Source organism: Budorcas taxicolor, chromosome X (genome assembly GCF_023091745.1).
Source record: "Budorcas taxicolor isolate Tak-1 chromosome X, Takin1.1, whole genome shotgun sequence".
Taxonomy (NCBI): domain Eukaryota; kingdom Metazoa; phylum Chordata; class Mammalia; order Artiodactyla; family Bovidae; genus Budorcas; species Budorcas taxicolor.
In genome coordinates, this window is record NC_068935.1 from 106734394 (window position 1) to 106747030 (window position 12637).

The window sequence follows — 12637 nt, forward strand, 5'->3', positions numbered from 1 at the left end:
TAGTTCACAATTAATAGTCTAATCTAGTCATCATCATGAATGATCACAGCAATATTGTTCCTTTTCATAATCTTTAGTAATGTGTTCTCTCTCATTCTTAATGTTGGTAATTTGCCTTCTTTCTTTTTTTCCTGATCAGTCTGTTGATAAATTTGTCTTTTTTTTTAATCTTAAAGAATCTATATTTAGTTTTGTTTGTTCTATTTTTTGTTTGTTTTCTAGTTCACTGAATTTTCCTTTCTTGATCATTTCTTTATCATTTTCTGACTTCAGCTTGACTTGACATTGCCCTTCATTTTCTTATTCCTTAAAGGAGGGTAGATTTTTTTGATTTAGATGTTTTTTCTTTTCTAATGATGTGTGATTTGAGTCTTTTGAAATTTATTGAGACATGGTTATAGCCTAGAATATGATCTGTCTTGGTAATTGTTCTGTGTGTACCTGAGAAGAATGTGCTTCTAAAGAATATATTTTAGTTTATTCTCTTCAATCTCATGAATATTATTTCTTCCTCTTTTCCTTCTTTCTCCTCCTGATTTATAAGAAGTAATGCCATAAAATTATGTACACTTTTAGAAATGTTTTTTCTTGGAGGATAATTGCTTTACGGTGTGAATCAGTCATTAATATATATATAGAAATTTTTTAAAATGATAATTGAATCATGGCAGTGGTTAAACACACACAGACATCTACACACACACATACCACACTAAAGGGTATTATTAGCACACCATAAATACGAGGAATTCTTGGAAGATAGGAAATGCAGATGCAGTCAAACAAGTTAATTCAGAGAATTTGAAACATCTGCAGTAGAAAACCGAGGATGTTCAGACACACTTCAAGAACAGTCACCAAAACTGAAGCACTGTGCAAAGTCCTAGGTCAGCTGTGAGATGGCACGGCTATTCTGAGAACAGCACACATGTTGCCCTGGCCTGCCCTGAACCTCTCCCACCTCTACTTCTACTGGACATAAGGACAAACTGCAGACCTCCACAGAAGGGAAACATCAGGACACAGCTACCTCCAAGGGAAAAACTTTTGCCTTGCTATGTCAGAAATAACATCTTTATTTCAGCAACAGTGAGGATCTCTAGCCTACCTGTGAGCTCCAATGCCATATAGCCACAAAAGTGGTCACTGAATAATTGATGTAGTCTGCCCTTCCATACTGAGGAGGATAGTATAAATGAAATGGATGTCAAAACTCTAGAGCAGATCCATGCCAATTACCAAAGCTAATCAAATGAGTCCTTTATGCCTACATTTAAATGGACAAAAGCTTGCCAGATATTTGAGGAAAATAAAAGAGACGTTCATGATGAACAAATATAACTATTTCTGGAGAAAAGATGGATATAATACAGGAAACAATAAATCCAAATTCATATTCTCAGAACTTTAAGGAAGACAGTGATACTAAAGAGAGCAGTTAAAGAACAAGAGAATGTCCTTGAAAAGTAGAGCAAGGAGATCCAACCAGTCCATTCTAAAGGAGATTAGCCCTGGATGTTCTTTGGAAGGAATGATGCTAAAGCTGAAACTCCAGTACTTTGGCCACATCATGCGAACAGTTGACTCACTGGAAAAGACTCTGATGTTGGGAGGGATTGCGGGCAGGAGGAAAAGGGGATGACAGAGGATGAGATGGCTGGATGGCATCAACAACTCGATGGACGTGAGTTTGAGTGAACTCCGGGAGTTGGTGATGGACAGGGAGGCCTGGCGTGCTGCAGTTCATGGGGTCGCAGAGTCGGACACGACTGAGCAACTGAACTGAACTAAATAGATGCTAAAGGCTTAGGTCAGTCTCTGTGCCTCACCCAGGCTTTGTTGGGACCCAGGATGCTTGTGCCCGCCCCCTTGCACGTCCCCGCCCCCTTGCGCGTCCCCGCCCCCTTGCGCGTCCCCGCCCCTTGCGCGTCCCCGCCCCCTTGCGCGTCCCCGCCCCCTTGCGCGTCCCGCCCCCTTGCGCGTCCCGCCCCCTTGCGCGTCCCCGCCCCCTTGCGCGTCCCGCCCCCTTGCGCGTCCCGCCCCCTTGCGCGTCCCGCCCCCTTGCGCGTCCCGCCCCCTTGCGCGTCCCGCCCCCTTGCCTGACCTAAGCTTTTAGCATCTATTTAGTTCAGTTCACACCACCGTCACAGGTACGCCAGAACTAACACCCGGAGTGTGAGGCCGTAGTCAACAGCCACGCTGCCCTGGAGTTCCACGCCTCCTACGACTGCCTGGCTGTGGCCTTTTACCTCGACCGTGATGACGTGGCCTTGAAGCACTTTTCTGGCTTCTTCCTGCTCCACTCCCACGAGCACAGGAAGACAGATGTTCCTGCAGAACCGGTGTGGGGGCCGCGTCTGCTTCCTCGACATCAGAAAGCCTGAGACCGAAGAGTGGGAGAGTGGACTCCAGGCCATGCAAGACACCCTGCTCCTGGAGAAGAGCGTCAACCAGAGCCTGCTCGACCTGCACCAGCTGGCAACTGACAGCAGTGATGCCCACCTGTGCCACTTCCTGGAGATGCACCACTTGGACCAGCAGGTTGAGTTCATCAAGGAGCTGGGGGACCGTGTCAGCATCCTGAGCAACATGGGATCCCCGGAAGGTGACCTGGCAGAGTACGTCTTTGACAAGCTCACCTTGGGTGACGACGATGAGGACTGAGCCTGGACTAGACTTTCCGCCGAGTTCCAGGTCACCCTGCCTGCCATGCAGACCACAGTATTGCCCTTGCAGAAAAAGTTCACTTAAGTTTTTTTCTTCCAGTTTTACCAGTTCTTCACATAAAGTTATTGGTTCTTCATATAAAGTTATTAGTTGATACATAAATAAAGGTCTCTGATTTGTGTGTGCAAATCTCTCACCTTTTAAACTTTAAAACTGGTATCCTGGAATCTCTCCAGCTACCCAGGCCCCGTCCACGTGCAGCTCAGGATCTCCACCGATGGAGAGGGAAGGTGTTCCATGGAAAACAAAATCATTCCTCCCTTAGTAAAACAATGTTGGGTTGGGGTTGGTCTGGGGCCCTGGTGAGTGTGGATGCCTGAGCAGAGTTAAAGTATAAAACCATGGCCTGAAAATCATGATTGGGGTTGACTGGGGAAAGAGTGAAGGGGATGGGGTTGGTCAGGGGTTGAAATGAAGGGGATTTTCACTTTATCTGAAATGTTAGTGGTTAATTCTGGGTAGCAAGTTGGGGGCCCTCTTTGACAAGCTCATCCTTTGCTGCAGTGATAAGGGAAACAGCTTTCACCTGTCTGCCCCATAAGATGTGAGGGTGACTTATTCTGATCCCCTATGCAGAACATGCATGTTGTCCTTAGAAAATCTCCACTTTGCCCTTATAAACTGTGGTTATGTGGGGTGGGGTGAGATGAGTGGTTTCGGACACTGGTGTCTGTGGGTGCATGTATACGGTAAAAATATGGATAAAAACATGTTCTATGATTCATAATAGTGGTTGCATCCCAGAAAGAAGTGAAAAATGGGATTGGTGGTGGTGGTGGTTTAGTCGCTAAGTTGTGTCCAACTTGTGCGATCCTGTGGACTCTAGCCTGCCAGGCTCCATTGTCCATGGGATTCTCCAGGCAAGAATATTGGAGTGGGTTGCCATTTCTTTCTCCAGGGGATCTTCCTGACCCAGGAATTGAACCCGGGTCTCCAGCATTGTAGGCAGATGATTTACCAACTGAGCTATGAGGGAAGCCCTCCAAATGGGATTGGGCAGGCATTAACTAAATGGAGGTGAGAGTTGGACCATAAAGAAGGCTGAGTGCTGAAGAACTGATGCTTTTGAATTGTGGTGTTGGAGAAGACTCTTGAGAGTCCCTTGGACAGCAAGGAGATCAAACCAGTCAATCCTAAAGGAAATTAACCATGAATATTCATTGGAAGGGCTGAAGCTGAAGCTCCAATACTTTGGCCACTTGATACAAAGGGCCAAGTCATTGGAAGAGACCCTGATGCTGGGAAAGATTGAGGGCAGGAGGAGAAGGAGATTACAGGATGAGATGGTTGGATGGCATCACCAACTCGATGGACATGAGTTTGAGCAGGAGATGGTGAAGGACAGGGAAGCCTGGCATGCTGCAGTCCATGGGGTCGCAATGAATCAGACACTATTGAGCGACTTAACAGCTACAAATAAATGAAGTCTTCCACTTTATCTGAAGTATTTTAGCTTATTATGTAAGTGTCCATGTTTATTGTTTCTCAGTAACAATTTGGGGCCCTGGAAACTGGCACTGTGGCATCCCTGTTTGGCAGGTTCACCCTTGTCAGTGATTATGGGAACTGTGCCTTAGGCTGATGGGTCCATAGACACAGCTATGACTTTCTATAGTTAGCAGTGCCAGGCATATATACTGTTGTTGTTATAAAACTTCTGTCTTTATTTTTTTTCCTTTGTACAACTTCTAATAATTTGGTAGAGAAAGAAAACCCTACTTATTACAAAGTTTGGAAATTTACCATAGTAGCTGAACATCAAATTTTTGATAATGAATGTATAGTAGATTGAATTTCCTTTAGAGAAATAAGAGTCATAAGGACTTTGTCCAATAACTGATAGCCACCAATAGAAATTTCAGAAGGGGACACAATAATCAAGAAGCATTTTTTAAATACTAACTACATCCAAATGCTATTATCATATGGTTTTCACCTTTAATATACTAGCACTCTAAATTAGATTAATAGATCTCCCTAAGTGGAATTATTCCTGGAATGAAACTTACTTTGTCACTGTTTATTTGTTTTGGTGTCATTTTTTGAGCTATAAGATTGTATAATATCAAGATGTATAGTGTGTTGATTTATATACATATATTGTGAGATGATTACCACCAAAGCCTTAGCTAAAAACTCTGTCACCTCACATATTTACCATTTCTTTTTGGTAGTCAGAATATTTAAGAATTACAATCTTAGCAACATTCAAGTATATAATATTGTTAATTATAATGACTATGCTGCACATTAGATTCCCCAAAGTTTGTACCCTTTGGTTAACATCTCCCTCCTTTCCTCCACCCCTAGCCTCTGGTAACCACCATTTTACTCTCTGAGTTTTGCTTTTTTAGATTCCACATGTAAGTGATAGAATACAATATTTGCCCAACTTACTTTACTTAGACTAATACCCTCAAGGTTCATTCTAGTTGTTAAAAACAAGGATTTCCATCTTTCTTATGACTGAATAATATTCTGTTGTGTGTGTTTGTGTGTGTGTATATATATGGAGATATATATAGATATATATATATATGCACACACATATAAACACACATATACATAGCACATCATCTTTATCCATTCATCTATTGATAGGCATGTTATTTCCATACGTAGGCTCTTGTGAATAATGTTGCATTGAATATGGAGATGCAGATATCTTGTTGATATGCTGTTTTCATTTATTTTAGATAAATGCCCAGAGAAGGAATTGCAGAACCGTATGGTAGGATGACCCTTTTTGAGCAGTGTTCATACTGATTTCATACTGGCTGTGTCAATTTGCATTCCCAGGACAGCACACAATTTGTTTCACATCCTCTCCAACACTTACCTCTTTTCTTTTTAATGATAGCCATTCTAATAGATGTGAGGTGATAGCTCATTGTGGTTTTGATTTGTATTTCCCGGATAATTGTGATGTTGAACACTTTTTTGTGTACCTATTAGCCATTTTTATGTCTTTGGAACAATGTCTACTCAGGTCCTCTGACCACTTTTTAATTAGGTTTTATTTTTTTAAACTATTGAGTTGTGTGAGTTCTTTATATATTTAGTCTATTAACCCCTTATCAGATGTAAGATTTATCTGTTTGCTTTACTGATGGTCTCTTTTGCCATACAGAACTTTTTTCAGTTTGATGTAGTCCTACTTACTTATTTTTGCTTATTTATTTATTTTTTTGCTTGTACTTTTAGTGTCATGGGCTTTCCTGGTGGCTCAGCTGGTAAAGAATCTGCCTGCAGTGTGGGAGACCTGGGTTCAATGCCTGGGTTGGGAAGATCCTCTGGAGAAGAGAATGGCTACCCACTCCAGTATTCTGGCCTGGAGAATTCCATGGACTAGTCCATGGGGTTGCAAAGAGCTGGACACAACTGAGTGACTTTCAGTTTCACTTTTTAGTGTCATATCCACAAAACTGTTGCCAGGACAAAAGTCTAAGAAGTTTTTCCTATGTTATCTTCTTCCAGGAGCTTAATGGCTTCAGATCTCATGTTTAAGTCTTTAATCCTTTTCAAGTTAATTTTTGAGGTGTACAAGGGTCCAGTTTCATTCTTCTGCATGTGGTTATCTATATTCCCAACAGCATTTAACAAAGAGACTATCCTTTCCTAACTGAATATTCTTGGCTCCCTTATCAAATATTAGTTGGCCCTATATGCATGGGCTTATATCTGAGCTCTTATGTTCCATTGGACTATGTGTGTGTGTTTTATGCCAGTACCATACTGCTTTGATTACTAAAGCTTCTGTATTATAGTTCAAATCACACCCTTCGGGGTGTCTTGTGCGTTTTTAGAAATTATAGGGTTGTTTTCCTATTTCTGTAAAAAATGTGATTGAAATTTTGAGGGAAATTGCATTGCATGTACAGATGGCTTTGGCTAGTCTGGGCCTTTTAACCATATCAATTGTTTTACTTAGTGAACACAGTATTTTATTCATTGTATTGCATCTCCCATTTTTTATCAAGATCTTAAAATTTTCAGCATACATATCTTTTACCTACTTGATTCAGTTTACTTTTATGTATTTTATTGCTTTTTTATTTTATTGTGAATAAGATTTTATTTTTTAGATGTCTTGTGTATAGAAAAATGCAACTGTTGATGTTATTTTTGTATCCTGCAAATTTCTGAATTCCTTGATTAGTTACGGCAGGGTTTTGGGGAATTCTTTTAGGACTTCCTGTATATAAAATCATACGATCTGTAAAGACATGCTCACTTCTTCCTTTCCAATATGGATGCCTTTTCTTTCCTTTTTTTTTTTTTTTTGCCTGGTTGCTACAGCTGGGCCTTCCAGTACTATGTGGAATAGGAGTGATGAGAGTGGGTTTCTTGACTTGTTCTTGATCTTAGAAGAAAAGCTTTCAAATTTTTAGCACTGTAGATGATGTTAGCTGTGGACTTGTTCTCATTTTCAAGAATTTTTATCATGAAAGGATGTTGTATTTTATTAATCCTTTTTCTTCATCTGTTTAGGTGATCATATGATTTTTATCTTCCATTCTATTAATGTAGTGGGGTCAGTTTTTGATTTGCACATGTGAAACTGTCCTTCCATCCCAGTGATAAATCTCACTTGATCATAGAATATTCAGTTTACAAAGGTTATGTTGAGAATATTTGCATCTACATTGAATAGGGACATTGACCTGTAATTTCTTTTCCTGTAGTGTCCTTACCTGGCTTTGGTATTAGGGTAATGCTAGCCTTGTGAGATGATTTTTGGAGTGTTCCCTCCTCTGCAGTTTTTTGGAAGTCTTTGAGAAAGATTGGTGTTACTTCTTTTTAAAAATGTTTGGTGGAATTCACCAGGGAAACCATCTGGTCCTGGCTTTTCTTTGGAAGACCTTTTTCATTCGTGATTCAATCTCTTTATTCAGTATTGTTCTGTTCAGATTTTCTGTTTCTTCCTGATTCAGTCTTAGTAGGTTGCATGTTTCTCAGAATTTATCCATTTCTTCTAGGTGCCAATTTGTTGGTATAGTTGTTTATGGGATCTCAGCATCCTTTGTGTTTCTGTGGTATCAGTTGTAATGTCTTCTCTTTCATTTCTGATTTTGAGTCTTTTCTCTTTTTCTTAGTCTGGCCAAAGGTTGTCAATTTCGTTTATTTTTCTTGATGTATGCATTTGTCACTATGCAGTTCCCTCTTAGAACTGTTTATTATGCGTCCCATTTGTTTTCATATGCTGTTTCCATCTTTTTTGCTTCAAGAGAATATTCTGTTTCCCTTTTGAATTCTTCTTTGACACACTGGTTGCTCAGCAGTGTGTTTTTTTATGTTCACATATTTGTGGTTTTTCCATCTTCCCTTCCATTAATAATTTCTAGTTTCATAATGTTGTGCTCCCTGGTGGCTTAGAGGGTAAAGCGTCTGCCTGCAATGCGGGAGACCTGGGTTCGATCCCTGGGTCGGGAAGATCCCCTGGAGAAGGAAGTGGCAACCCACTCCAGTATTCTTGCCTGGAGAAGGAAATGGCAACCCACTCCAGTATTCTTGCCTGGAGAATCCCACGGATGCAGGAGCCTGGTGGGCTACAGTCCATGGGGTTGCAGAGTCGAACATGACTGAGTGAGTGACTCGACTTGAACGTTGTGCTCAGGAAAGCTACTTGATATGGTTTCAGTCTTATTAAATTCGCTATGTCTTGTTCTGTGACATCACATGATCTATCCTGGAGACTGTTTCTTGTGTGCTTGAGAAGAATGTGTGTATTCTGCTGCTGGACCACCAGGGAAGTCCTAGAATCTTTTTGTTGTTGTTTTGCTTTTGTATTTAACACAGGTTTTTCCTTTGTGTGTTTGGGATTGGTTATTGGTGATGATTGTGATCCTTTGGTCATGTCGTGTTTACTTGATGTTTTTCATGTTCCTTGAAGTTTTACTTGGCTGTCTTTTCTTTTAAATTTGTTTTTTATTGAAGGATAATTGCTTTACAGAATTTTGCTGTTTTCTGTTTGGCTGGCTTTTCTTTTGAAGCAGTAGTCACTTCCTACAGTCTTTACTAATTGCATTCAGGAGAAAAATACCTGCTCTGAGTCCTTGTAGTGAGGCTTTCTCAGCTCTTCTATAGATACAGCTGCTCCATACTTCTTCCTCCCTCTTGTGGCAGAATTCTTAAGCTTTCTCTTATGCTGTCTCTTGATCCTGCACTGCATCAGGCCAAGAGTTGACAGTCTGTTTTATTTTCTAAAAAGTGGCACTAAATCTCAAGTTTTCATCTTTCCCTAGCCTATAGAATTGGGTGATTTTCTGCAGATGCTCACTAGCCATTTTCCAAGGCTTTCCCTTGCCATCACCACTGGGAGCACACACAGGGAGCTGACCAAAGTGTGGGGGTGTGTGTAGAGGCGGCATGCTGAGTACTGAGGGTACCCAGGGGCCAGTTGGGGGGTCAGTTGGGATCATCCATGGGGGGCAACCAGTGCTTGTGTGCAGGCCTCTTGATGGAGTCAGACACAGTAGGATCCAGGTCCTTTTAATACCCTCTTAGAGGCCTATCTGCCTCTCTCTCAGCTTCTTCCTGACCCCCAGTCATTTAGTATTCCTCTCCAATGTGTCTGAAATTTGTATTACTTTTTCCAGTGGTATGTTGGAACTTTTCCTCTGGAAACCTGGACTTCCACAGAGGTTCTCACATCTATGGGTGATTGTGTAAAACAGTATTTTCCAGGGGTTCCTGGACTGGGGCCAAGAGGAACTGGAACTGGTTCAGGGGCCACCCCAGGAGTCATACCTGAGACCAAGTTTATATGCCCTTTACTCAGTGTGTGGGTAGTTGCAACTCCTTCTGGGATACTTGGCATATGGAGCTGGATCATCCCACATGTCCCACGAAGCATTTTTGTCCAAAACTGGATGTCAAATTGTTGTTGAAGTGGGGCAAAAATACTGGTTATTAAGCTGGGGATTTTTGCCAGGGATACTTTGGAGATGAAGGTTAGGGAAGACCTGCCTTGTAAAATCTGGGATGTGTATTAGATATCCAAGTGGAATTGTCATGCAGGTAGGTGGAAAAATGAATCGGGAGGTATTGAAATATACATATGAGAGGCATCAGCTATAGAAGATGTTGAGGTCAAGGGACTGGATAAGCTCCCTGGAAAGAGGGTGGAGAAGAGAGTATGGCACAGCCAGCCCCCGACCCGGGGTGGCTAACTGTAGGTGGTGGGTCGAGGCATTGGAGCACTGAGAGAGCTGCTGGCCCCACCTTGACCATTAGCTCATTCCAGACTGTGGCCACCTGGGTCCACACCCACTGGCCCCAACTCAGCCTGTTCCTGACCTCAGTGTGGCTTCAGGTTTCTCCTTTCAGAATGTGGAAAAGGGTGAGCATTTTACTTTGTCTTCACGACTGTTAGTGCTAAGTCGCTTTAGTCACGTCCAGCTCTTTTGTGACCCCATGAACTGTAGCCCACCAGGCTCCTCTGTCCATAGGATTTCCCAGGCAAGAATACTGGAGTGGGTTGCCATTTCCTTCTCCAGGGGATCTTCCCAACCCAAAGATTGAACTCGTGTCTCTTATGTCTCCTGCATTGGCTGGTGGGTTCCTTATCACTAGCGCCACCTTCATGACTGTGGGTAGAAAGAAATTATTTCTCAGTTAAAGGAAGATTCCCCAAGGAAATGATCTGCTTTTTTATGTTTGTATTTTTTTTTCTGTTCCCTTTTATTTTTTTAGTAGGGAGAACACTTTACTTGTTTATCTGCATTGGGTCGTAGTTGTGGCATGCAGGATCTGCGAGCTTCATTGGGATCTTACTTGCGGCTTCCAAACTGTTAGCTGTGGCATGTAGGATCTAGTTCCCTGACCAGGGATCAAACCCAGGCCCGCTGCGGTGGGACTCCAGTCATCACCACTGGACCCTCAGGAAGTCCCTCTTTTCCCTTGTAAAACCCCCAGTCTCATTCAGCCCACTATGTTTAACCAGATAAAATCTGTACCCATGTAAACTCTAAGGTTGTCCATGTCTGGGGAAAAAATTCGCAAAATATTTTGTTTCTTCTGAGCTGCCTGTGTGTTACAAAGATAAAAGTCAAACAGTACAGATTGTGTTTGCGGTAATTAAGGTTACAGGGATAGTGCAAGTCTCTTTAAAGCTAGCAGATAGCTTTAAACATTTAGTAAAATGTGCATGAGTTTAGCTACGTAGTAATTAGCATCCACATTTCATCACTGCACTGTAACACTTCTTTAAAAAAAAATGAAAATTAGGCCCCTGTGAGTTCAGTTTCCAGAAATGCTATTGTCATTTACCTCTTCTTAGTCAGTGCTGGTCTTTGTACTGTTTTTCTTTCTCTGCCTGCTTGGAGGGCCTCTCCTCTCTCTGACATTGATTCAGATCTAACTATTAACTGTTCTCTAGATATGAGGAAGCACAGCGTGAGTGCCTGTTTGTGTTCACAACTGTAAACTGACTGAGGAGCCTTATTTTCCTGTTTCGGAGAGGCAGTTTACTGATATCTTTTTTTTTTTTTTAATATTTCATTCATTTCTTTTGGCCGCACTGAGTCTTCGTTGCTGCATGCTGACTTTCTCTAGTTGCAGTGTGCTGGCCTCTCATTGCAGTGGTTTCTCTTGTTGCAGAGCACAGCCTCTACGTGTGTGGGCTTCAGTAGTTGTGGCGCACCGGGCTTAGTGGTTGTGGCACATGGGCTTAGTTGCTCTGCGGCATGTGGTACCTTCCCAGAACAGGGATCCAACTCATGTTCCCCGCATTGGCAGGCGAATTCTTAACCACTGGACCACCAGCGAAGTCCCCTATACTGATTTCTTAACCTCAGAATGCCTGACTTCAAATCCCAGTTTATCCACGTATCTTTGGTGAGCTTAGCCAAGTTATTTAACTTCTCTGCACCTCAGTTTGCTCACACGTAAAATAGTGATAATAAAAGTGTTAACCCCATTGGGGTTTTGCAGTTAAATGAGTTATATGTAAATCATTTTGAACAGTGTCTGGTATATAGAAAGTACATAGTGTGTTAGTCATCATTTATCATCACTATCCTCCTCATTCACTCACTTCTAAGTTGTTTTTGTTTTCTTTTTTTTTTTTTTTTTTTTTTTTGGTGCTTTGGGGAGATTTCATGTCTGTGCTTTGCCGCTGGTGGGTCTCTCTTGCATTTTGACCAACCTTGTCACTCTATATTTAGAAGGAAAAGTTCTTCGTAGCTGCTTAGTCTTGAGGTTAGATGGTGAAGGACAGGGAAAGCTGGCAAGCTGCAGTCAATGAGGTCGCAGAGTTGGACACAACTGAGCAACAGTAACAACAAAGTTGTCAGGTGCTGCCAGGATTCAGGAGCGTAGATTGCTGTTTTCACGGCCCTAACCTCAGGCACAAAACTATGGACGAATTTTGCTACGACAGCTTCCCCTGGCAATCCTCCCCATTGTCTCAATGACCTTCCTTTTTAGATCATCCCATAGAACATTGTTTGCTTATTCTTCCCCGTTCCAGATTGCCCAAGTCTCTTTTTCCATCCTGAACTAACTTTCACTTCTCAGAGATGGAAAAGAGCAAAAGGATGAAGTGTTAATCCTGAACTCCCCCCGCTCCCCTGCCATCATCTGGATGTTGGAATCTGAAAAGGAGAGGAATGGGTGAGCACAGACCATGGGCAGTGGAGCAGGCAAACAGGATCACATTAGAGCTAGTAACAGAATAATAGCTAAAATTGATTAATCACCACATGCTTTGGCATGGGGTTCCCTCATGCTTTGTTGCATGTTAGAGTCCCATGCAGGGTATGTGCCAGACCACTTATATCAGTCTCTTGGGGCAGGACTAAGGCATCCCAGGCAGGTAAACCAGCAAGACCGCCTTGCTACTCATACTGTGGTCTGTAGGAGAGCAGCAGGAACCTCACCTCGAGAGCTTGTTCATGCTCATGCTCAG

General features: G+C 42.2%; 1 pseudogene; it reads left to right on the forward strand.

The window, feature by feature from the left end:
* The first annotated feature begins 1851 nt into the window (after positions 1-1851).
* LOC128069604 (ferritin heavy chain-like) overlaps positions 1852-12637 on the forward strand; it is a 62250-nt pseudogene continuing 51464 nt past the window's right edge.